Below are 27,674 nucleotides of genomic sequence, written 5' to 3' on the forward strand. Positions count from 1 at the left end.
TGCCTTCCCTCACCACTGGGAGGGAAGCACAACCAGTTTATTAAAATATGAGACCACCTTTTAATTTACTTCTTTGTTTCTTTCTACGCAAAGAAGAGTGTTTTACTTCTTTTTATTTTATCCTTTGGTGGATGACTTCATTTCACCACCCTTTCCTCACCCCCATTTCTTTTCTGCATCCCATTTCATTACCCACCCATTACCCATCCCATTAACTTTCCACTTCCTAGGTTTGTGTTCCTGCCCCCATCTTTCACATACCCCCACCTAGAGCAGGTATAGAAGCCTGTCCTGGCTCACCAGCCCTGTAGTGGCAACTCACAGCTGTAGCTCCTAGTCAGGCCCCTGCTCACCAGCCATCTAGTGGAAAGTCACAGCTTTGCAAGTAAGGGGGACAGTCGAGGAAGGTTTTTATTTTAGCCGTATGGTGTGACTGCTCCAAACTCAAACTAGCACTAACAGTGTGCACCTACACATGCAATTAATTTTGAAGCAATAAAATCTGGAGCTGTTTGAGCTGAAGTAAACTATTCCCAGGCACAGCAATTTGACCTAGGGCAGAGCAGTTCATGCCAGAGCCACTCACTCCTGCCCTGAGTTCCAGGGGGCATTGTCAGGTGGCATAGGGGCTGGCTGGGGCACGAGGGTGCTGAAAGTGCAGCTAGGTGGCAGGAAGGAATCTGGCTCCTTGCTGGCTGAGGTGACTGGGTGCAATTTAAACCCATGGTCAGTGTCTACATGTGTATTTAATTGCAGTTAATATCTCTACCCTAAGATAGTATTGTCCCTGACATTACTATCTTACAGTGGTGTTAATTAGCTTACTGTGGCCTAATACCATCATGTGAAAATAGTCATGCTTTACTCTCCAGCTAATTGGTCTACTCTGCAGTAAAGCAAACATGTAGACATGGCCACACTGATCAACATTTGAGCAACTCAAAGTAAAACGTGTAACAAGGCCCAAACTAATGATGCCTCTGGAACCAGAATTGATTTCGAAGAGCAACATCTTAGTTGCTGTACCTCCATTCTGTACCACAAGGCAAATAATTATAAAGTTGCACTCGGTACCTCTAGGATTCATGGCCTCAGTTTAATCAGTTTATTGCTTCACACAAATGGATAAAGGCAGGAGAGGCAAGCATTGCCCACTGCAGATGGCCCTGGACTGTGAATTAGAGGATTAGAGCTCTCCTGCAGGTTTTGCCACTCCAATGTTGTTAACTTGCTGTTTTCAGTCTCTGCTTTTGTATTTGTATCTGCAAAATGGAGGAAAGGATATTTACATGCATTTGTAAATCATTTTAAAATTTCAAAATGAAAAGTGCCCCATAAGGATTGTATACACTCTAATTTGTTTAACTCCTGATCTGTATGTGCGCTAAGCTATTTTATTTAAAATGTGCGCACTCCTCTGCAATCTCATCTGCAAAGTGGGAATAAAATGATTCCTCACCTCAGTGGGGGTGCATTTTGAGGCCTGGCTTATGTAAAGCATCTTAAGGTGCTTGGATGGGGGAATTTATGGCTGTGAAGAAAAAAAAAAAGCAATATGTCCAAGATTTATAATATTCATATCTTTGCAGTAACTGAATTTCGGACTGTAACTGGACTGGGTACCTTTGTCAAATTTAGTGTAGGTCTGGGTCCCATACGAAACTCAAATGGGAGGTGGTTTGGCAGCATTATGCTACACCTTGGGCACCTCTACATGGGATGTTTACTGCAGACTAGACTAATTAGCATCACAGTAAACATCTCATATCTACATGTGTGGCCCTATTAGGCTGCAGGAAATGAATTAAATGTGCAGCACAGTATTACTTACTGCAGAGCTGGCTTTTGGAGGGAGGGGGTTGGGGGTTTAGGGGAGGGGGTTGTGGGGTTTTTTTGGTTTCTTTTACTCTGCAGCACTGCACATGTGACACTGATGTGGCTGGCTGGGATATGGGGGTGCTTCAGTGAGGGGTCTGTCTGGCAGCTAGCCCTGTACCACAGCACTCTCATTCCCCAGCCAGCCCCTCTGCAGCACATCGAGCTGGATTGAAGCAGCCCTGGGCTGGCAGGCTGACCTTCTGGGTCCTCTGCCAACCAGGGCTGCTCTGACCCAGCTCAAGGTGCTGTGGTCCTGGGCATGCATTCAAATGGTGCACCTGGGAACAATAAACTCTGGCACAATAAGCACTGGAGTTTATTGCTTCATATTAATAGCATGTGTAGATGTGTCCCTCTTGTCCTAAAATATCACTGTTGCTTTTAACTAGCTGCTGTGCTCGAGCATCTACAAGGTAGGTTGAGCATTTGATGATGCATGAATTAATTTCTGTATGTTTAGGATGACATCCTGCTTTTCAGAGATGCAGTCATGTCAAAGAGACAGCGGAGTGGCACTAGTTAAACACGCATCTTTCAGACCTGACAGTACTGATGAGGGTCAAACTGAGTGTTGAAGGGGGATGGTGAAAATACTTGACTTGTTTTATTGCTATTTTCCATAGGATAGCTCCAAACCCCTTTATGCTCTTAGAAAACTGGAGGTTGTCACACCCTCGGCTGGCAAACCATACCTCCCTTGGGATGACAGTATGCTGTCCTTTGCAGTGGAAAGACTTCTCACTTAGCAATCTTTCTTAACACACACATCACAATGCATATTATGCTGGTTTGGAAAAGGAAAAACCTGCTACTTTGCTTTCTCTCCCAATCATTGCTCAAATGCACAACAGAAAAAGCTTTGACTCAAAGCAACTTAAGACACCCCTTTTCCTCCTGTTAAAGATGGAAAGTTCTCTTTTCAAGCACAAAGAACATTTTGGGCTGAAGAGAATGGCTGGATGAGACAAACTTTCAGTGTTAAAAAGCATTAACCGTCTTTCTGCCTTCCCAACAAATTTTCTGAAATAGTACAGCAGGTGCCTACTCCTTAGCATTTTGTTTAATCCCTGTTTTATTCTGTTTGTAGCAGGCAGGTTAACCTCAGCAGCTGTCTCTGAAGAAGTCTCTATATCTCACTATCTTCATGCACAACAATATCTTCTAAACCACACAGTTCTACTTAAAGCAAAGTTGTCATTATACAACTAAGTATGCATTGAATGCAGCTGATGATCAAGGATACAGGATAGTCATTTAAAATCTTTTCCCTTGGGGAAAATGTTGAATCCCCCCCCCACCCTTTTCCTGGAATCACTGCCTTGGCGTACAGGAGAAAAACAAGCTGACAGGGACTTTGGCTAGAGAGGTTGTCTCATATCTGTTGATCTCTGTTTTCCAGTACCATGTCTGAGACTTTTCCTGTTACTATGTAAAAGGATGCTAAAACTATTTTATGGGATAGTGATAACACCAGTCCCTCCCAAACTATGCTAGAAATAATCAATCATAGAAAGATTTAGGGACCATTCCCACTTGTTGACAGTCATGTTGGCCACTTCCTCTTCTCTTTCTTGTCGCTGTAGCAAGTTCTGCAATTTCTTATAGAGAACCAAAATCTCTTGCATGTTTTGAACCCCTAAGATAAGCTATTACCCATTTAAGATCAGCTAAAGGACTTAAGCAAGTACACCCATTTTTAAGAAGCCGTGATTCAGAAAAAACATGGTAGCTATGAGTCTAATCCTGAAAAGTGCTGAATCCAATGGAAACTAAGTAGTCCACAGCCTTTGGGATCAGTTAAAATGTTTAATATAGCAAGGGCTACTCTGCAGAAGTACTCACAACCTATTAGTATGGTTAATCTGCCTCATTTGTTTACCTTTAAAAGAAAATGGCTGTTTAGATGTGCTTTTGGGGTACTATGTTTAGACGATTCACATTTGCCTGAAGAAAAATAGTTCCAGACAGAAGAACAAAAGAATGGAACAAAGGTTTTAAATATCTTATCTTGACTATTTTGCATGAACGTTACACCTACTTTAAACCTTTCTTTCTTCTATCTCGACCCAAGCATTTTCCTCCTTTTCCTCAGAGCTGCCCTTTGAGAAGCACTTTGTGGTTCAACGGCCACTTTCAACTGCTATGTTCTATTGACACAGCTATACTGGACTTCTCATTCAGTTTTTTTTTCCATAGAAAGTGTGAGTTGAAAGTGGTCGGTGGACCACAACAATGGGCTGAGAGAGGAACTGGGCTTACTGGGAAGTGGGAGGGGAAAGGTGTTTTTAAGTCTCCTTTTCTTTTACTTTCTGTCCCTGACTCTATCAGCATCTTTACATTCATTCCTCCCTGCCCCCCCCCCCCAACACAGTTTTTGGGGGAAAAAAGACTTCCTTTTTAAGCCAAATTTCAAATTGACTTCCTATATTATGCTTTAGTTTAAATTTTTCCCAGACAAGGGGTCATAGTTTAAACAAAGCCACAGACCTGAAGGCTGTAATAGTATGGAGTGAGTCAGGAGTTTTATTTATATATATATATATATATATAATTTAAAAAAACACCTGAACGGAAAGACCAAATTCTTCCTTTTCTTGTGTATTAAGCACCAGATGGAGCACAGCTGTGATATTATCTAGAAGGTAATGATAACTAACAGATATTCAGAGGCACATTCTGGTTAACTGAGCACAAATCTGAAATCATTATAGTTTCAGAACCTGACCCTACAAGTGCTGAATGGGTAGACTTTTTCTGCAGGCAGGTGCTGAACACTTTTTAAGCATCAGGTGTGTTTAAAGGAATCTCAGAGTTACTATATTTCCAGTATCAAAAAAGAAGACATCTGTGAGGGAGGAGAGTGGGTGACAGGCATATGATTGGGTGGGGAGCGGCAGTGATATGCACATGCCCTGCCCCTGCCCCCCACTGCTCCGTGACTTTCACTTTTAACCTGCAGACCCCTGCCCCCCAGCCCTGCCGGTGCCCCTCAATCTTGACCTGCAGCTCCCTGCCGCACCAGCCCTGCTTCCCAAGCAGCTCCTGCGTGCTTGCTTGTGTGTGCACACACTCACATTGTCTCTTTATCTGGGAGCAGCTTGCCAGGCCCTCATGGGGAACATGTGGCCTCTGGCAGCCAGTTACCTTGCCTGCTGCCCCCAGCCCAGGAAAACATAAGCAAAACAAAAACCCAGACATTTGCTGGCATTTTAAAAAGCCCACCCAGACTTGAGGACAGGGGACTAAAAAAGAGGACATGTCCAGGAAAACCCAGACATGTGGGAACCCAAACTCAGTTGTCACTTTTTTTTTTTTTACAAAAAAAAGATTTCGTCCTAAGCATCCACAAATGTAATCCAGTGTGTCTAACTTTAGTTATCTCAAAGGTTTGGCATAAAAATCCCTCTGTAGCTTCAGAAAACTTATTTGGAATTTCTACATATCCTTTGTATCTTACCTGTTCTCCTGCCCAGTGGTAGTCAGGGACACTGCTTTGTAGATCGAGCTTTATGTACAGATAAACATATATGAAGTATATAAAGCTTGATCTGCAAAGCAGTGTCCCTGACTACCAAAGGCAGATAAGCATATATATTATAATGCTTATCTGCCTTTTGTAGAGTGTGTGTGTGTGTGTGTGTGCACTGTCCTTGTCATATATACCCTGCTTATCTGCCTTTGGTAATATATTTCTCTCTCTCTCTCTCTCTCTCTCACACACACACACACACACACACACACACACACACACACACACACACACACACACACGAACCACTTAAGTCCTATTTGAACTCTGAAGTGCAAGTATATTTGAACTCATAATGCAGAGGCATTAGGATGGCTCTGTGAATACACTGTGAATTTTGCCCTTAGTGAATATATGACCCAGGTGCTAAAAAGGCCAGCCTTAAGTGTTCAACACAAACCAGTTAGTTATATAAATATTCCATGGCTAAATCCTTAATGGGTTCCTGCTTTGTTTAAAGATTTCTATAACCCTGCTGATTTACTGCATCTTTTCCAGGAGTATACCATCACACAGGAGGATTATTATACTTTCACTAGTAACTAATTAGCCACAAGCAGCTAACAACTGCTGCTTCAGACAATAGACACTACCAAAAAGACTTTTATTTTTGTTGTGGAAAATGACCTACGGCACCTAGTAAGGGTGTAGAAAGGAGAAATAATTATCCTGCTGTCTTTAAATATACCTTTTTGTTTTTAATTAAAGCTGGTAACTAGCAAATAGTTTAGTTTAACAGTCAGAGCACTAGACTGGGACTCTGAAGATTTCATTTCTATTTAATTTTATTCTGTCATAGATCAGCTGGCAGCCCTTGATCTTCTTGCTTGACTTCTGTACCTTAGTTTTTCCATGTACAAAATAAGGATCATATTTAATGGACCCTGTGGAGACATAACATTGAGAAGTGCTATATAAGAACTAGGTATTAGTATCATTAATAGCATGTGCCATAACTGCATGCTGTGAAATATGGGCTTGGAGAAACATTGGATTCGGGAAAGAAGGGAAGAATGAGAAAATATTTAGGAATCAAATCTACTTCTGGAACATGGAGGCAAAATTTCTGGAGAAATTGAGAATGGATGGCTTTTTGGATTTATAGTTTTCTTAGTATAATTGCACATCTATCAAGAGCCTCCCCAGCTATAGATTTCATTCTAAGTCTTTAAGAAATATGAGGAAAACCTTTATGAACCCATCAAGAATTCTGAAATAAAAACAGCCATCCCACAGCAGTTTTCTACCCTGTGTTCCTTATGCCAGTATTTTCCCAATTTCTACATGCTCTTTCCTTTCCTTTTTTTACTGACTTGGCAATGCTGGGAATTATGTGAAATGTTTCACAGAAATTCCAAGTACTATTTGATTAATAAAGCAAAGGGTAGAGATGATCAACCAGCAGCCCCAAATATGGGTATATTCATACAGGGTATGGATGACAAGGACAGTTAAAACAGATGCTATCTCACTCTTTTAATATCCCTGTTAATGTACTTCCCCTTCCTCTTCACTCATCAACTTCCCTCCCATGCATTTTTGTTGTCTCTCAGCCTCCTATTCTCGCTACTTTCAAAAATATGTTGATTTTTCACAAGTTTAGCTGCCCACTTGTAACAGAATTGTTTGGAGCAATTGCTTGGGAGTACAAGGATGTGGACATATCACTCAATCATTTGCATATATACAGTTGATCTACATGGTCGGATTATGATCAGTACTGGATTCAGTCCTCCTATGGTGATGTAGGATTTTGTTGTGTATGTGAAGATGGTTTCTATTGAAAATATTCAGACACATCAAGCTCTTGCTCTTTCCCTCTCAAAGATCTGGCTGTAATACAATTCATTTCATTGGCAGATGGATATATAGTAGAGAGTAAGATCATAAGTAACTTTTTGTGAGGGTGAGCTTGATATACCTGTCACTAGATATCTTGTGTAAAAAAACTGAAAAACAAACCAAAGACAGGTGATGCCAATATGGCAAAGCTATCTTGGAGAGGACCTTCTTATAAAAAGACAACACTGTCAGGGCTATCACCTGCCCATTCAAAATTAACCATAGCTTAGTATCTCTCTTAGAGATATGGAACAAATTATTTTAAACTAGGCATGCTGCCATTATAACAGATGGACATAAGTATAGGCAGCCAAGAGACTGTGGCTAAGTACAAACATTCAAAAAGCCCAAGGCAGAATTGATCAAACTTACGTGGGTTTCTATAAGTGGCATAGGTTAGTTTGGGAGTGAACAGAACACATGTTTGCCCTTTGGGGGAGGCAGTCAGGCTGCCTGCACTGGCTGAGGCAAGCAGGTTGCGGAGGCTCATGCATGCCTCCTAGCAGCTCCTCAGGCTGCTGGAGATTGCTGAGCAGCTGGGACACCCCTGATTGGCTGCCAGGCACAGCCGAACACCCTTCTTCCCCATCATCATCAGCCATAGCCATCTGTCAACTGCAGGCAGGCAGCAAAGGCAACCATGGTTGCCAGGCCCCTGCAGCCAGGTCACGCTCCCTGGGGCTGTGCCTGCGCTCTGTGGCATGGGGGTCCCTGGGAAAGATCCTGGACACCCACCTAGGTACTCCCATTCCCCCATAAGCAGGTGCAGACCCAAGGAGACTGACTGGGCTTCAGGGCACAGCAGATCATGCCTCCCCTGACTGCTGTGTCCTCATTGGCCACTGTACTGACTCAGCTCTGAGAGAGCCCAGCGGTACAGCCAGCTGTGCGCTCAGCTGGAGCAGCTAAGCACATGGCAAGTGCTAGCATGCCTACTTGTGAGAGGGGGGGATTGTGCAGGACTGCAAAGGAGACTGGGATGCTGGAGAACAGTGACCTATTTTGAGTCAATAGCAGTTCTGCTACAGAAATTCAATTCATAGGTCTAACCTAAATCAATTTAAGTTTGAGTGCACATTGATTCAGGTCTATCTTAGACCAGGTTTTGCCATTTTAACTAGTCTATGTGCACCTATCTTCTGTACTGTTATGGGTTTAGATCAGTTTCTGAACACTTGTACGGGTAAAAGTGTAATATCTGTAGGGGCCTGCATATGTTTTAGGCACCACTGAAGTGGAGAATATCCAAGTCTGAGATGGTCAGAATAAAAAAGGAAGGGAAAGGATTTAGTGAAAGCTGTTGGTTTTCATTGGGAATACCCAACCAACTTTTGTACACCCCACATTAATCTTGAGGTTATGCATAAGAAGGGAGAGTTTAAAGAATGTCAAAGGGATTTTAGAGACTTTCAATGGCACTTCTTCCTGAATATCGGGTCCCTTTTGTATACTTCAGTTAGGAGCCTGCCATCATTATTATTGCAAGAATAGTGGAAGTGTGTTGATTTATCTAAATTGATGCCTCTCTCTCTCTCTCTCAAACAATAGCATCTGTAGAATAGGCCAAAATAAGTTTTCTGGTTCTGCTGACTATGACTCCTATGTGTATAAGTTTCTGGGTGTGTGTCAGTGTGTGTAATAGGAACTAATAAGGACCTGTGTAATTATATCTGTAATTATTCCCTAATAAGTGTCTATCAAGTAATCAGACAAGGTTCCTTGGGTGAATTTGATATCTCTTATTAGACCAACCCAAATAGTTGGAGAATAGTTATTAAGCAAGCTTTCGAGTTCAAAAACCCTTCATCAGGCTAAGGAAGTTTCAGCAGTTGCTGTGTGCTCTTCCTGGATGGAATGAAAAGTAAAGAAGCCAGGGGCTGGGCTGGGCTGGGGAGTCAGTTGTCAGGCAGATTATAATGTATCAAAAATCCAATGTCTATGTTTAGTCCATGATCTCTAGTATCCAGCAGGTTGATGAAATGGAGCTCATAGGCTCGTCTCTGGGAAGTGTTGTGTAAGTTTCCCTTGAGGATCAGGACTGAGAGATTGGAGAGAGAGTGGCCCTCCTGTGAGAAATGTGCCCCCACTGGTAATTGGGTATTTCTGTCTTCGATAGATTTCTGGTATGCGTTCGTTGTGGTGCGCAGTTGTTGTTTGGTCTCTCCTACGTATTTTCCATCAGGGCATTTGGTGCATTGGATGAGGTATATCACATTTCTGGAGGTGCAGCTGTAAGATCCTGGGATGCTGATGGCTCTGTTGTGGGGCGTAGTAATAGTGGGGGTGGTGGAGATGTGTTGGCAGGTTTTGCATTTCTTGTCATGGCACAGTCTGGATCCATTTGGTGTGTTCTGGGTCTGAGGAAGTTTGCTTCTGGTGATGAGGTTGGCGAGGTTCGGTGCTTGTTTGAAGGCTAGGATGGCTGACTCTGGGAAGATCTTTTTAAGAATAGGGTCTCTTTCTAGAATGGGTTGCAATTTTTTGAGGATTTTCTGTACAGGTTCAAGGGAGGGGTGATATGTCATAACCAGCGGTGTGTGATTTGTAGGGGGTTTTCTTCTGTACTGCAGCAGTTCTTCACGTGATCAGTATCCAGAAGGGTAAAATACAGACCACAGTATACAAAAAAAAAAAACCCACAGACCAACATACATATCTGCACAGAACCAGCAATCACCTTAAACGCACCGAAAAAGCTGCAAAACCTGCCCCCACATCTCCACCACCCCCACTATTACTACACCCCACAACAGAGCCATCAGCATTCCTGGATCTTGCAGCTGCACCTCCAGAAATGTAATATACCTCATCCGATGTACCAAATGTCCTGATGGAAAATACGTAGGAGAGACCAAACAACAACTGCGCACCAGAATGAACGCATACCAGAAATCTATCGAAGACAGAAATACCCAATTACCGGTGGGGGCACATTTCTCACATGCCTCCTTGTTCCCCAAGGTGATACGGGGGAGTGGAGCAGTGTCCCAGAGCCAGCGGAGCCTCACTGGGGCAGGCAGTAGCTCTTCCCCAAGGTGAGGCAAGGCAGGGATGGAGGCAGGGACGGGGGGCTGGCGCAGACTCTGCCAGCTCTGGGGCAGTGCTCCACTCCCCAGCCCTGATGTGGGGGAGCGGAGCACTTTCCTGGAGCTGGTGGAGCCCGTGCCAGGCTCCCACCCCAGCCTCTCCTGGTGTGCAGCCTTGAAAAGGCTCTGCGCAGCCACACTTAATTGTGTGCAGCTGCGCACGCATGCACGCACCTTAGAGGGAACCTTGTCTAGGACTCTGCCATGAATGGAGGGGAGCCACAGTCCCTGCTTCTCCACAGAATCCCAGGACCTGCACAGCAGGGAGCAGTGAAGACAGCCAGCTCCAGTGCACTGAGTTGCATGGGAATTGCAGGAAGTAGCAGTGCTAGAGGTGGACCAGCTTAGCTGTACTCTTCATTGCAATGTGCAGTGCTGGCTGGAGCCATGTGCTTCAAGGCAGCAACACCTTTGCTGGGCACAAGTGTCCCAAGCGCCCCCACCTGTTGTTGCTGCTGCCATGGGGACTACATGCCATGGCGGGGTGTGTGTGTGTGTGGGGGGGGGTCCCCACACCCTCCCTCCACAACCCCTCCCACATATACACACACCAAAGATACTCTATTGCTTCCCCCCACGCACAACCATGCCTCCTCACAACCCCTCCACACTCCACCATACACGCACTTGCATGCGCGCACACACGCACATACACTATATATGGCTAAAACTTTATTTTTGAGTTATTATGCAATAATCTCTATATACAGTACACAACCAAAATTCACAACAAAAATATTTTTTGTAATAAAATTACACTAAAAGTCAAACACCTACCGTATTTTATAATTTGGTGTTTTTTTCTGGGTTGTTGGGTTGTTTTTTTTCTGGTTCCAAGATGGCAATTCCCCTCCCAAAATGAGTACTTGTGAGGGACAAGGAGAGGAAAAGGTCAGGGGATAGGGTCAGGACTTTTAGTCCCAAGATGACAGTTGCCCTGCCACCGTCTTGCCAAGGGGCCTCAAGCTCACCAAATCACATTAAGAGGGCCTTCCACTGAAATAATTGCCCACCCCTGTTCTAGCTCTTGGTTACAGAATGTTCAAACCTTTTATAAGATGTTGACTGGCAACCAGCTGAACATCCAAGTGTCTCTGTTTTCTGGAGACATGTTCAATGCTCCTTTGCGGAGCTAAGTGCTCAGAAGTTATGTACACTTCATTTAAAGAAAAACTTAAAAGGGAGCGGTGAACATGGGATTTAAATTTTGGGTATTTTTTTTTTCCTCCTTTATAGTATTCCCTTCCCCCCCCCCCCCCCCCCGCAAACTCTCATTAGACCATGAAATGTCAATGAACCAAGGACTTGTTCAGGTTTACAAATGTTATTTAACTCCGTTGGATGGATCAGCAGAAGTGGAGATCAAACCCTGAATATCATAGTCTAAAAGCATGGACTTTATTGCCTGACCTAAAAAATCCCATGATCTGAGTTGAGACTGGTTGGGGCAGGGGTGGGAGGAAGCAGCAAGGAAAAGAGAGCATCCTTTGGCATGGATTACTGAAACAAATATGCAAGCACACTCCAGTCTCACCATTAAGTGGATTTACATATTTGAACAGAATTTCACGTTAATTGTGCATAAAGATGTTAACGATTGTTACTCACTGGGCATGTCTACCTGTGCAGTTAATGCACATGAATACACTTCAGAGGAATTTTGCTTCAAGGTGCACAGTTTCTTTCATGTGGGGCTACCTGGCAGGCAGCCCCTGCTCTGAAGCATCCTCATACCCCAGCCAGCCCCTTCACAGCATTTGGAGCCCCATAGGAACAGCCCTGGGCTGGCTGCTCCAATGTGGCTCCACATGATGTTGGAGGGGCTGGCTGGGGCACAAGCAGCCCCCACGTTGAAGTGCTCTCGTGCCTCGGCCAACCCCCCCACTGCACATGGAGCTGCAATGGAGCAGCCCTGGGCTGGCAGGCTGACTCCTGAGTCCCCTGCCAGCCTAGGGCTGCTCCAACTGGACTCCTTGTACTGCAGGGGGCCTGACTGAAGCATGAGCGTGCTTCAGCATGGTGGCTGCCTGCCAGCTAGACCCACCCTGAAGCACTTGCATGCCTCAGCCAGGCCCTTCACCGTTTACAAGTGTGTCTAAGTGCAGTAATTTACTGAGCCTGCCATCGCATAGTAATCATATTTGATGGGACTATCCGACGGCGCACTATATTAGTCTACACCTGCCAAACCGCTCTGCATGTGTAGACGGTGATGTTTTACTGTGCAGTAAATTAATCTACTGTACAGTAAAGCACATATGTAGAAGCACCCATTTAGATGGAAATCAGAAGACATGAAGTGCATATGTTGGCCAAATGAATGAGAAGGTACATATGCCGTGCTTTTGAGAAGCTGTAGCCAGATTAGGGATGTGTTCTGTGAATCAAACTTGAAGGGAACAGTTGTAGAAAGAGCACTTATGATATTTAACTCATTACCATGGAAGAACAGAGACATTTTTAAAGCATATGTAAAAAATTATATGAATCAAGGATCAAATGTAGAAACTTGTTTGATCTGTCACCAGGCACACATGTTCCCTTGGCTCCCCTGCCCTAGTAAAGGCACTAAATCAGATTTTTAAATAGAGGCTTGCCTATTTTGCACCTGTAAATACATGGTCTATGAGCACCTCTGTATTTTTATAAACTACTCTGAAATCCATTAGATGTCACAGTTATAAGTGAGCTCCTATTACTCCAAGCCTTTGATTATGCCTTGCTGATTGATCCCACTTTTACATTCAGCAGCAAAAAAACAGAGCTGTGTTGTCATGGTTTTTTTGTGTTTTGTTTTTTTTTTGTTTTGTTTTTTTTTAATGACGAACAAAATTCCAAACTAAGTGGGCACTGGTTTCTGTGAAAAATTGGGGGGAGAGGGAGTCAAGATTTTTTTTTTTTTAATGTGATAAAGAAGTCTAGAATTGTCATCCTCTGTTATCTTTGATTGTTTACTGGAGTTTTAGAGGAATAACTTTTCAGAAAATTGAAAATCAGTGGTTAATTTTCATTTAAATAATAATAAGTAGGGAAAAACACAATAGCAAAAAGCAGATAAATCCAAAAGGCAGATTTCATCTCCAGCTGGCAGTGTGCCTTTTTAATTATGATTTCCCATGCTAAAGATATTCAATACAATATAGATTTTTCTCAGAAACAGTCACAAGCTAAATGATGAATTTAGATGGTAACTTCTTGACTTTCAGGACTCATCTTCAATGTATTTCAGAAATTTTGAATTTTAAAATTTAGTTTTGGGGACTCCGGACCCAATCCATTTCTCATTCCTTGCCCTGTATTTGAGCCCAGTTAAATGCTAGTGTCAGTTTGCCAGTCAGTCTCTTTGTAAAGTGCCTACCATTCTGCCAGATTCATGATGCAGAGAAGCTAAACAGTGCCAGAAATCAATTACCATGTGCTAAATATGGCTGCTGGCTCCATTCCCTCTCTACTGGAGTCAGTAGTAAAGTCTTAACCCTGCCATCATTTCACTGAAGAGTAGAGGATTTAAAATAAATGGCATCTGAAGTTATTGTTATGTAATACTGTCCTAATACTTTTCCAGGAGTTAGGGAGTTAATTGCTTAAAATGGTAATGTGGGGGGATGTTGCTTTCATTTTCAGTATAATAAGTGACATATAGGTCCCTGTGATTGTGTCACACTGATATTTTATCATAAAAACCATCACATGTTGCAGGGTTCTGTTCAGGATTTTTACCTTTCTTTAAAGAAGAGCAAATGTTTCAAAATTAGCTGTGCAACATCTGACCTGAGTATAAATCAAGGCATTGGGTTTTTTCTTTTTGAATTAATGGATGGCCTGAAACAATGGCTTGGAAAGGGGTTAAACTGAATGGCCTTATTTATCCGAATGAATCGGTTACTCTGGAAACTAAAGATGAAAAATCAAAATGTTACCGTTACCAATATTAGATATTTATTGTTTCTAGTCTAGACATCCGACTGAGCTGACAATCACAAAATGGCTTCTTGAGTGTCTAAGGGCTCAGGGAACAAGTTGGCTACCAAAAGCATCAGTGGCCCTCCTCTCTTACTATGATATATTTATGCCTCCTTCGTAGAAAAGTGTATACTGAAAAATGAAAAATCCGTGGCAGCAAGCATAAACTGAATTCATTTGCAAAATAAGTAATTCAGGAGCTAATGCACCAATTAATCATTTCCATATTGCCTCTTAAGCCTTCTTTATTAAACTAAAAGTTTTCAGACTAGGTTGTCACCAAATCCAGGGACTTTTCCAAGGAGCTGAGGTCCACCTTGCTGTGAGGGACAGATTAGAATGAATTTTCTTTCATTATCACTTATATAATTTCCCAGAGTAATTGTTTAGAAGTAATTTGAGATTTGGGCAAAAATAATCATTTCAAAGTCTTACAGAATCTGATCAAGCAACATTAGCTTGATTTAAGATATTTAATGGCAGTACTTCTGACCAAGAAATTTTGGGCCATTTCCTAAATTACTGCGAACTGGCATAGCAATGTTAGCCTTCCACTGAATTACACTTGCTGAGGGTCTGATCCATTAATACTATAGAAGGGGTAGAGTTATGAATAGGAAACACATTTGCAAAACTACCTAAGTGTTTAACTGCTACTATAAGTGATTAAAGCTAAAATTTAGATCCTCAAGCCTGCTCTGCTGCATTCTAACTCTGTAGGTATCCAAGCTTTTAAGTACCTCAAGATTTTGTCTGTTTTGTCATACCTCACTGTCTGATTTTGGGCATGTCTTGTCAGTGCCAGCTGCTAGGTGTATAGCTCCTGTGTAAGCCTTGCCAGGTCCCCTCTGTCCCCCAGGAGTGCCTGCAGTGATGGGGACCTGGCCCTCCCCCCACCCAAGCCTGCAACAGGTTGGGGAGCTGGGCTCCACTCCCTGCAGCAACCGCTGCCTCCTGCTGGACAGCTTCTTTCTCAGCAAGTGGGGCTCTCCAGCTCTAGCTCTTAGCTGCCTTGGATCCAATTGGCTTCCTGGCACAATGAACAGTCATCTGTGGGTGGAAGGCAGTCAGGAGCCCCACAAGCTGGGGCAGGAGCTGCCTGGCATGGGATGGGTGCAGGCAGGAGTGCAGCAGGGGCTGCCCCAGGGAGGAGTGGGTGGGGTTCAGCCCCATGCAGAGCACCATGGGGGCAGCTGTGGGCTGACCACACATGCACCACACCTCCAAGCCAAGCTCTGCTGCACATGTCCCCTGCTCCCCCTTTTCCCCCCCCCCATGACTGGCTCTTGGAAACTAGTGTGTGAGCCTCCGCCCCCTCCCCCTAACTTTATTTTGAGCTATTATTTAATCACCTCTATATACGTTACTCAAAAACACAAATCAGGATAAAAATATATTTTGAAATTAAATATGTTATAGTAAATGTTTGATTTCTTTAACATGTAATTTTTTTTAATCAATAATTCGTTAAAATGATACCTTCTGAAAGAAGGTGGGTGTGTGAAGCCCTTGACAGCTCGCCAAAACTTAAGTGGCCCATCCCCTGAAATAGTGCCCCCTCCCAGTCTATTACTACCTTTTGTTGAGCCCATGATTTCCCTTTCAAGTGTTGCAACAAACAGTATTGACATCTATTTGTCCCTAATATATAAAAGTTACATTTGTTTCCATCCTGAGATATGAATCTCCACTCTGCTTGGTAATTTGCAAACTGTGATATATAAGTTCCAAAGAGTGTGTCCTAAAATCAGGCCACTCTGGATAGAGGTGCTTTCAACTGCTCTTGATACTTTTACCACAGCTAGAATAATTAAATATTCATTGGGTCAGAGAAAGAGAGTATGTATATCACCATACCTAGTGGTGAGAGCACTCACCTGGGAGGGGCATATCTTGGTTTTAGATCAACTTTCATTAAACTGTTGAATAATAGGGAACACTGTTTCTCTCTTCTTACTTCTTAGTGGGCACATCTACACATGTTATTAACGTGCTGTAAGCTTACCATAAAATACTGCACAATAAGCTTTCCCCAGCAAGGCATCTACACGTGCACCTGTCAGAAGCAAATTTGCTCCCAAGGGGAGCACTTCAGTATAGGGCTACTTCAGCCCTGCTATGGCCCTCTACAGCATCCAGGGGGAGTTCCAGGTTCCACTGGTGCCAGCCCTGGGCTGGCAGGGGGGCACCAGAATCAGGCCTTGGTATCCAGGAAGTGGGAAAAGCTGTCCTGCCTCTGGGGCAGTTGCATCCCAGCCCCATGCCCCAATCCACAGATCAGGGCATGAAGCTGGGAAGTAGTGGGTAGGGGAACATTTTAACTGCCTCCTGCTGTCTGGGCTGGCTAGAAGCAACTTGTTCCCTGTGAGCAGTCTACAACTGTGCTACTGCACTGTAGTTGCTGCACAGTTAATCTACTACCTGTATTTATAGGTAGTAGACAACTGTACAATAGACTAATCTACTGCATAGTAAATGCTGTGCATATGTAGATAATGGGACTTTACTGTGCAGTAAATTAGTCTACTGTACAGTAAAGTATCTTGTGTAGACATGCCCTGCAGGGACTAAATTGTTGGTTGTACTTGGAGGACACCTATAACTACTTGGACCCTACAGGATGCACTAGTTTGTGGCAATGTGAAGCTTCCTATTTAGCCCCACTCTGCCCTGCACTGCCAGGTTGCACCCAGTGGGCTGTGGAGGCCCCAGGGCAGGGCAGCAAGATGGGAGCCCGAGCCTGCAGTGGGTAGCCCATGCCTGCCCCACGCACAAATCTGGGGGACATGTGTCCCCCCTGTGCCCTGGGAGTGTATACAGTGGCAGGGAGTCAGGCCTTCCCTGTTGCCTGGACAAGCTGCCCACAGCCCTATCCCACTCCCCACTGGGGACCTGTCACCACACATTGTGACCCTGGGCCCCAAGCCGCATGCACCACCCAGCTGGGCAGCAGCTCCAGCCTGGCCCAACTCCCTCCCTATGGGGGTTTCAATCCCCCCACACTTACCTATGGAAGCTGCTCTCCAGGCTGCCTGATGGCCATATGCAAATAGATGCACATGGTGCCCCCTACCTGACTGCCCTCCTCCCACTCCCTCCCCATCCCCTGCAGGCTAGAACTCTGACAGCCTGCAGAGAGCTCTTTGCAAAACTGCAAAATCTGCAGGTTTCTCTGCTAAAATGGGAAATCTGTGTTTTCTTCCAGTAAAGGGGGAAATCCATAGTTTTCTCCATTTCTCTGTGGGAAGTAGAAAACTGGAATCCCTGCTGATCACCCCTTGTTTTGCACCATCAAGAATAGGACAAAGGGTTTTGCCCAGTACAGTGGATTAATAGTGCCATGATATATCACGGCATGGCTGATCCACTTCTTTTGGCATCATCTATTTGTAGCCTCAGCCTCCTATTAAAAGACTGTCGGATAGTAGTATTAGTACCATCCCCTCCGCTTGTCTTTGAGCAAGGGCAGGTGTAAGGATCCATTCCAGGACAGAGTTTCCTGGTGGTTAATCCCAAATATAGAAGCATGCTTCCTTGAAACCTAGAACTGGGTATCTCATTTCAAAGGGTGTGGCTTAAACCACATGCCTGCTCTTAGCATTTGTACTTTTATGAGTTGAGGTGGGCCTCTGCTCTGTACACTTTTTTGCGGATTTCACTCTTATCCATCTAACTCTGTGCACTTGCCTGATAAATCCAGGTGCCCTTCTTGGGACATTGGGTTTCAGTTGTTGTCAAGGTACCTAAAAGTTTGGTTTGGCTACCCTGAATATCACACCTTAGTCTTTTGTTAGATAGTGCCTGTACTTCCCCTATGTCGTCTTCTACTTCCTGTCTCTTTTTTTTCCCCCCAATTAAAGTTACAAATTAGTTTCATTCAAAGGCAATGCCCAATGTAGTAGCCTGAAATGAATAATCGCCTGATATACTTAGGTGAGATATATTGAAGTCAGTGGAGCTATGTCAGTTTGTGTCACCTGATTCCCTAGTCCTGAATGTTCCTAGATATATCACATACAATGTGTGATTCTTTTTTTTTTTATTTATTTTTTTTTTTTCATAGCATGCGAGAGAGCACTATATCCTGTAATAGGCTAAATGTGTGGACAAATAGGCCCTGCCAGGGCTTTTTTATTTTCTTTCTGCCCTTATTAAATAAGTTTTAGTATAAATAATCATATTTTCTGGCAACCGGGAGAGCAGCAGTTATTTTAAGAAGCTGGATATGACTTTACAGTACGTCGATTCCCCCCCCCCCCCCCCCCATGGGACATCTTGATCTCTCCTTGTGCTGAAGTGACAGCTTTCAGGTGATGTGGACAAGAGGCAAGCCAAGTAATCAGCCCTCAGGGGTAGGTATTGTCTCCAGCTGGGCAGTCCTCCAGGAAGCATTTTAGCAAATAAATCAGTCACAAAGTCTTTTTTCTATAAGCAAGTGCTTTAGCTGCAGTTAATAACTTTGAAGGATCCATTGTATGCAGCTGTGTGTGTGTGTGTGTGTGTGTGTGTGTGTGTGTGTGTGTGTGTCTTCTTTTTCTGTTTAGACATATGATTATAGGGGCTGAAAATTTAAGCCTTTGAGGGACCGAGTGAATTTCTCTCAAAATATACCTTAGCTGTTAATTAGGATGCTGAAATTAGACTGAGTGCAACAGTGAAATGATAAAGGTAAAGAGAACGGGTATAAAAGGAACTGTAGATAGTACTTGTACCAGCAAATAGATGGTTGGCCAATTTAAAATAAATTATAGTATCTCACAAACACTTTTTCTGTAACTAAATAATGTAAAATCACATCTTGGACCAACGTATTGTTCCAAGATTTAGACCATAAGCTTTGTTTCAGAGGGAGCAACACACAGCCTTAAAAACAGTTTAAACTTTTACTTTGGGGCACAATGTTTAAAATATACACATTAATTTGTGATAATACAGTTACCTCCTATGTGTCCAGGGCCTTGGCTCCATGTGCTCACAGCACCTGTGAAGGTAGATCTTCAAAACAGGTTGTTCTGTGAAATAACCAAGTCATTCCTCTCCTACTGTCTGCGAAGTATACCTGATGTCACTTTGTCTGCATATAGTGTTCCTTTGTCTCTAAAGTGAATATATGGCACTTTAGATGGAATAAATCATATGAGTTTTCTCAATGCATTGTTCATATAATTTTGTACCCCTCTTTAATATAGCTGATTCAAACAAAAGAAAACTGATATCTGAGGGCTTTCCAATTAAGAGACTTCAACAAGGGACGTTCTGCAGATTTGTGTACCCTCTCCAGAGATTTTTTGGATCAAACTAGTAAACAAGTTGTAAAAAATGTGACAGACCGCATTGTTGATTTCTTTTTATTTTTTTTCTTAAGATAACACAACAGAATGAACAGTACTCATACAAAGCAGGAGTATGCGGCAATACTAAGTTAAATGCTCTCTCTCTTCCCCAGTGTCCTGCATATTTTGATTGATAGTAACCATTAAATAGCCCAGAGTTGACATACTGTTCTTCCCTTTCTGATGGAAGTCAAGGCAACTGTGAGAGTTCTGAATACAACAATTTTCTTTTTGATCAAGCAAGAGCATCACTAGACTCTATTGGACATTAGAAACTAAACCCCTACTATTTGCATTTGTTAAATGTGTGGAAACAGAGGTGAGAAATGTTTTGGTTACAGCAGGCAGTAGAATCATTTCATATAACCTAAAACAAATCAATACATAGCATCTTATTAATAAGACTTAAAAATGGAGCCATTGTGAACATGACTAAATTCAATCATGACAGAATACAGGGAGGCCACTGACTTCTGCAAAATAGATTTTTTGGCTGATGTGGTAACAGCTCATCATTTGCCTTTTGTTAAATAATTCTGTATACTCTGTTGGTTTCTGAGAACAAAAACTTATTTCATACAGCTAAGTAACAAAACAAAATCTATTATTACATTGGTTTCTGTTCTCACCCCCACAGAATAACCAGCTCTTGTGTTTGCAAGCTGTGCTTTAAAAATTTACAGATTCAGCTTTGGAGTACTTGTCCTTCTAGGTTGGCTGCAGAAAAAATTATACATCTGCATTACTTTGCCAGGTCACTTAATAGCTGGAGACAGAAATTACACACAAACCAGTATAATGATTGGAAATGGGCTCAAATCTGTAACACAACAGAAGTTCAGTGCACATAAACCTCTTGCAAAATGGCTGAACCACGGGATGTAGTATCAGATTTTGAAATTCTGTCTCAGATGCCTTCCAGATTCAAGTAAACTCAGTCCCCCAGCATCCCAGGATGCTTTGCACCTCCCATGCAACTCCTGCCTCACAGGGTGGGTGGGCTAGTCTTGGCCCAAGCTGTTTGTTCTAGTGAGCAGGGAGGCATGCTTTAGTGTCCCCCAGCTTCTGGCCTTGGCCACTGCAGGCATGTGGCTGCATTTCCAAAATCAAAAGTGAATGTCCGTTCACTTGCTTACCAGTTCAATCTATGCAGTTTAGACTAACCTGTGAAAATTAAATCAATTCAGCCTCAGGCTTTTTTGACTGTCTGTACCTAGCCAATGTGTCTGTCTCATTTTGACACAGTTTAAATTTGGTATGAAACTTTTCCCTCTGAATTTAACAGTAGAAAATAATTAATTTTTTAATTAAAAAATGACATTGCATTTCATCAGTAACTTTCTTGGAATCGCAAATTATACAGTCCTCCATGTGATCTCACCGAGGATTCATTAAAAGCAGAAAGCAAGGCTTTCTCTTTTTCAATATGGAAAAGAAGATGATTAGCTTGCAATATCTACACACCTATATACAATCTAAATTTTAGAGTAAGTCAGAAAACACAAAATGACGTTACAACCTTCTGATTTTGATGCTTCCTAGTTCATCACAGCTGTTCATTGAGAACACGATTGTTTTCATTTGTATCTGGCTGTTCAAATGTATATAGAAATGACAGTTGAAAGCTTTTGACACAGCTGGATCAAATAATTGCAAATAGGCAGCAAGAGCTCTTGCTCATGAAAACTTATGCATTTCTGGTTCAGTTAGTCTGTAAGGTGCATCTCTACCCTGCACTCTGCAGTTATTGTGAGTTCTAGTGTGGACTTCTTTGGGTGAAGAAGTAGATTCTACCTCTGTAAACATGTATCCAGTACAATAGCTTAAAAAACCACTGGATTCTCTTGTCCAGCACAAGAATGTGGTAGCATTTGCAGTTCCTGGGTTGGTTCATAAATCAAGGAAAGAAACTTGCAAAGGAAACATTACAGATATTTTCCTCAACCAGAGAAATCCTCTATGCAGGAGAAAGCCTTTTAGAATCCATTGAGTTTGTGGCTTCTTTGATCTGTTCAAATAATGTAAAGCAATAGACAGCTCCCATGAAGTGAGACCCACTGGCCAATGTGAACTAAAATAAAATCTTCTGTCTCCAATATACACACCAGCCTTAAAATAAAGTTTTAGCCAAATGTCTGAAACTTTTACCTGTCCTTCAAGGTCAATCAGCTGTAACTGGAGGAAATCCAGTTCCTAGGAGATCATATCTACAGACTGTAGCACACACTACTTCTCTATTTTAATTATGAGGATCCCTTAATGAGAAACAATAGCTTGAGAACGCATCCAAGATGCACATCATGTAGCGCTGGGGTGGGATTTCATAGCCTTGGACTAATTTTGCTCTCACTGAAGTCCATGAATTTCTTACCATTGGCTTCAACTTCAGCGAGAACAGATTTAAATAGATATTAGGCCCTTCCATAGGGGCGGTATTTTCAGACCAAAATCAACATTTGCCGTAATTATACTTGGCAAATAAATCCAGTGCAAGGCAGGTTGCGTTAACTTTCGTGTGGCCTTAAAAGATAATCCTATGTAAAGTTTATGAAGTTATACCAAAAGTACCTAGAAGTTAGAAAGGCATAGATAAAGAAGTGAGATCAGAGAATTTTACAGAGCATAATTTTGCCTCTTAAAAAAAGTTCTACATATAAGGAAATAACTGTGGTATGTCAGATAACACCATGAGGTAATAATTAATGGTAAATGCTGCTGTTGTCTTAGTGCCAATGACTATTGCATTCTGAGTTGTAACGTAAGACTACACTGAAGCACCTCTTAGATATTTTTGGTCCAAGCTATCTAGGAAATAATAGTTTAAAGTCTTGATGAAAATCTAACTAATGATCTCACAAGATCCTTTCCAGACCTAAACTTCTGTGAATCTGTGTAAAGCAAATACAGTCTGTAGATGCTTTCTTGCTGTAGTTTAGTCACGAGCAGACAATGTATGTATGTGCGTAGAGTGTTTATTTAGTCAACATTTAGAAATTTAAATTTTACAAAGCTGTCTGTGCAGGAGACTGAAGGATTTTATTGATTTAAATACAATGAATACACATCTGTGTGCTTAGGAAGAGCTGTGTTTCTGTGATGTTAACATATCACCTACTAAATATGCTTCAACTTTTCTATTTTTGACATGGGATCATAGGAGAGAGAGGCTGGAAGAAACCTTACAAGGCTCATCTCATCCAGCCCTCTGCTCAAGGCAGGGTCATCCCTGACTAAAACCATCTCAGCCAAGTGTCAGGCTAACCTACTCTAGAAAACTTCCAAAGATGGCGATTCGACATTTTTTTTTTTTTTTCTAGGTAGCCTGCTCCAATGCTTGACCATCCTCACAGTCAGAAAATTCTTCCTATTTCCAACCTAAATTTCCCTTGCTGCAGCTTGAGGCCATCACTACTAGTCCTGTCCCCCATGGTCACAGAGAAGTCCATCTCCATCCTTTCTATACTCACTCTTCAAGTATTTGAAGACTGTTCAAATGCTGTTTAACTATCTCTCTCTCTCCCCCCCCCCCATCTTCATTTTTTGCAGACTAAATAACCCTAGCATGTTCAGTCTTTCCTCGTAAGTCATGCTTCCTAGGACTCTAATCCTTCTGTTGGACTCTTTCCAAACTACCCACATCTTTCTTGAAGTGTGAGGCCCAAAACTGGACACAGTACTCCAGTTGTAGCCTCACATACAGCAGAAGAATCACTTCTCTTGATTTTGCAGGTGACACTCCTGTTGGTACAATTCGGCATTGCTGTTGGCTTTTTTCAACAAGAGCACACTCATGGCTCATACTTGTCTCCTGGTCTGATGTAAGCCCCAGGTCAGTCTCTGCAGAGCTGCAGCCTTATTTATATTTATACTTTCATGTATATGTATTTTTCTAATTTAAAGCATAAGGAGCTAATCCTACTTCTGTGACAGTCCTAGGAGGACATGCATCTCTTTAGAGCTGAATTCTACAAGTGTCATCTATAAATATCAAAGATTCGTATGATACATGTTTGCAATATAAAGTAAGACTGATGATGAAGGAAATAGGTTACTTTGACCAGTCATTTAACAGTCTTCTCAATCTGCTTACTTCTCATTAAAACATAAAATATTTGCAGTTTTGTTCACCTTTTTGCCCTAATACTGAGCTTGTGAAATGCTCTAGAAAGATATTAAACAGCATTCAAAACCAGCTTTTGTTTACACTTGAAATATATTTTTTATGCCTGTCAACTATTTGACAAGAATTTTTATGCATTTGAAGTACACAATGTAGTTTTTGTTTAATCGGTGGGAATCGCAAATGAACTCTCTTGAGAATAAACACTTCATACTACAAAGAGAGGTTCTAAAGCTGTCTAGACCCTTTATTAGTACGTTAAAACTTTCCCCGCCACCAAAACCCTGTATCTTTTGATTTTATCAGTAGAGCTGGATGAATGAGACTCTTTTGGATCAGATACTGACCCAAAAATTATTAAGAAATAATTGTTAAGTTGTTAATTGACTTGAAATGAGACACTTCACTTAGAGGTTATTTTAATCCCTTTGCTATTTTTAAAAATTGAGTTCAGAGGTAATATGTAAAGTGCTGTTTGCAATAGAAAGACTAAAGCATTCCATTTAGAAAACTTAAATAAAATATTATGTTTTCAAAATTTCCACAATTTCCCCATGAAACTAGTCAATGTATTGCACCCAAATCTGTGCACAGATTTGGTCTGCCCAAATGTTTTGGTAAGTTCATTATTCTCCAAAACACTTTTTTCTATCTCTAATGATAACCTCCTCGGGGAATGGGAAATGTCTGTTTTTATATTTAAAATGCTTACCATGTTGTATGTGCTACTGGAAATAACCATACATGATTTCTACTGGAACCTAGATAAGATTCACTGCATCTCCTTTATATTTTTTTAGGAGTACAGTGAAATGCAACTTACAGTTTGTCTTCGATCTGAAGAATGACATGGAGAACAGCAATCTGAAAATAAGAAAAGTGGCTGAATCCTGCAATCCTTTTGTCTTCAGCAGAACTGCCCATGCAAGGGGTTGCAAGATCAGAACCCAAAAGTATTTATCTGGCATTGAAATGGCTCTTTTATTGAAATCAGTTCAGATGCTCACATTTGATACTGTAGACTCATGCAGCAAGGAAATGACTTAAATGTTTGGAAGTCAACTGCCACCAATTTCATGCGACTCTGAGTTCCCATTGTTTAGTTTCTCTACTTTAGTTTTGTCAAAAAAAACCCCAAAATTCTCAAGATATTTCTCTATCACAAAATAAAGCCTTAATTTACTAATCTTTGGTTAGCAAGGCATTCCTATCCTGGTTTGAAACATGCTGTAGATAGTGCTGCTGCAAATAGCTCGATACATGAAAAGGCTAATATCTGCCTCAGAATATATAGGGTTTCCATCCATCTGAGAACCCATTACTATAACTTGGATGCAAAAATCCTTTTTAAAAAATTGCACTTAAGCTATTCTAGCTTAATTACACTCCCCCCCCCCCCCCCACCTCTGTATTTTCTCTGGCTCTTTGTTATAGTTTAAATCCTCATAAGAAATTGGGGGTCTGATCCTGTACTTTTTTTGTACCTCAAAAAATTCCACTGATGTAAACAGTCTTGGGTGTGCAATGAATGGAGAATTACAGCTCTTTGTGTTAGAAACTTCAGTGAGATCTGAGATCTAAAGATAGAATTGTCTTTTATATGTATTCTCTGGCACAGAAAGAAGTGATTGACGAGGACAAGTACGGTATATGAAAGAATAGTTAAAACACAGACACACTGACGTTATAAAACAGTGTCTCATCAGATGACTTGGTGTTTTGATTATGTGGCTACAGCAGGTCTATAATTTAAATGCCATTAATGGGACAAAAAAGCAATAGCATGGAGACAAGGATACTGTAAAATCTTTGGGTCTGTACTTACAATGCAGATAAAATAGTTCTTTTGAACTTGTCGTGCCAAATGTTGTCCACAGATACTACTCTTCAATAAGGAAAACTATTTTTTTTTCCCTCCCAGTACAGACAGACTTTTTCTGTTTAGGCTGCTTGGTGTGTACCATTACAAGGATCCAAGGCAAAGGGAAGCTGCTTATATTTTGACTAATCCATATCCAGTTAGCACATTCAGTATAGAATTCACTATTGTGAATAGTCATGACTGTGTGTTCTTTGTACTGTAGCCTTTTGAATATGCTTCTTTATACTTTCATTAAACTAGCACACAAAGCTAATTTTACAAGAATCTATTGGTGCTCAGCTGTAACAGAATTACACAGAGTCCTATGACTGCATCCCAGTTATAATATCTCATTTGTTTCCACCAGGCTGTTGTAATACCCTTTCTGCTGTTTAACTTTTTTTTTTTTTTTTTTGTCCTTTTCAAATTATAGCTGGAATATGTTTTGTTCATTGGACTTAGCTGGGGAGCTGCACACATTTCCTTATCCTCATGGAAACCAGACATTTTAATGCACCTCAGAGTTATATATGTTGTAATTTGTTTGCCAAATTGGAATGATTCTTTCCAGAAACAAGCCCTGATAATTGAATGCCTCATGAAACATGTACAGTATTTTAGCTGGGAACTGCTTTTAAGTGCATATTTCAAAAGGGAAAAAGAAATGTTGTGTAAGTTAAACTTGCCTAAGTGTTTCAAGTTTTCTAGTTGGAAATTATGATAATAAATGCATTATTCCCTTGTACTGTGCAAACCCAAACAAAAGAATGCAGCCTTTGTAAGCTGCAGTTACTCAGGCCACTTTTTTGTATACTGGCTTATTGTATATAAGTCTGTTACCAAACCAGGTAAGTGATTGTTGCTATTAAAATTTCCCCTTCCCGTTTACTTAAATATATGTATACTTTTAAAAATATTCATGCTGTGCTCTCATGACTTAACTCTTGCTTCTACTAGAGACGAACCAAAGTCAAATATTAATTATTGTAAAAATGGTTTTGAAGAAGTTGCCTTTACATGATCCAGCCCCAAATTCTGAGTAGTGAATTGCGTGTCTGCATGCGCACGAATGCGTGCCTGCACATACAAATGCATGATCCTCTTTCCTTCATTAAATCAGATATAAAAAATCAATTCCTGTTTCCCTGATGTCATGCGATTTAATTAAATTATTTATTTATAACTGAACTCCAGGGAACTAAGGTTACCACACTTAATTTAAAAAATAAATAAACTGCTATTCTAAAGAAAAGTTGTTCTTTGCTGTCCACAGCTATGGGAGATCATCCCTCAAAACTGAAATGTTGACTATTTCCACAGCAGCCTCTTCTACACACCTGTATAACAACTCAATGTCTCTTAATCTTATTATGTGTATTAGAAAGTGGCAGCATTCAAACATTTGTAAATGCTTTGATTATCAGAGGATTCTTAATCAGAGTAGTCAATAAAATGAACACAGGTATTCACATTTAGCATTTTCTGTTGCTTTCATTTGATCGGTTTATGGCCATCTCCTTCCAAATGTTCCTGAACTATAAAAATGGGCTGGAAGTACCCCTTCAGTGAAGCTAATAGGCACAAGGCTGCAATTAGTTCTAATAAAATGAAGCTGTTGAGTGCCTCTAAATGAGGATAGCTTTCCAAGTATCCCAATAACTACTCCTAGAGCTTCCAGTCATGTTTAATAATTGTGGGAGTTATTTAATTTGAATGAAAAATCATGCCAAGAGGTTAAACAAACTCTTATGTTCATGAAATATGGTGTGAAAGATCCTTTCTTTCCCTTATTTTCTCTAGCAAAAAATCATCATTCTCCTTGCCATATTATCTGCTATATGTCTCAAGGAAAATAACTTCTCCGTGACTACAAAAGCTTCCTAATTTCATACTACAAAAAAAATCCTCCTGTTAGCTTAAATGATTGGAGACCTTTGTTTGTCTGAGTGCTGAATGTCAGATTTTTCCCTTCTTCCAGAGAGTGTGCGTGCACATGTACAAGTGCAGACATAGTTGACTACATGTGTTGGGCCTATATATGCTGGAAGGGTATTGAAGTTCA

General features: G+C 41.5%; 1 long non-coding RNA gene across 2 annotated transcripts in view; it reads left to right on the plus strand.

The window, feature by feature from the left end:
* Positions 1 to 27,069, plus strand: part of LOC109284073 (uncharacterized) — a 64,938-nt gene extending 37,869 nt beyond the window's left edge. For both annotated transcript variants that reach the window (XR_002091395.2, XR_009462465.1), the window contains exons 2-3: positions 23,361 to 23,460; positions 24,552 to 27,069. This is a non-coding gene — a long non-coding RNA (uncharacterized LOC109284073). The remainder of the gene's footprint in view (positions 1 to 23,360; positions 23,461 to 24,551) is intronic.
* The last annotated feature ends 605 nt before the right edge of the window (positions 27,070 to 27,674 follow it).

Source organism: Alligator mississippiensis, chromosome 5 (genome assembly GCF_030867095.1).
Source record: "Alligator mississippiensis isolate rAllMis1 chromosome 5, rAllMis1, whole genome shotgun sequence".
NCBI classification, from domain to species: domain Eukaryota; kingdom Metazoa; phylum Chordata; order Crocodylia; family Alligatoridae; genus Alligator; species Alligator mississippiensis.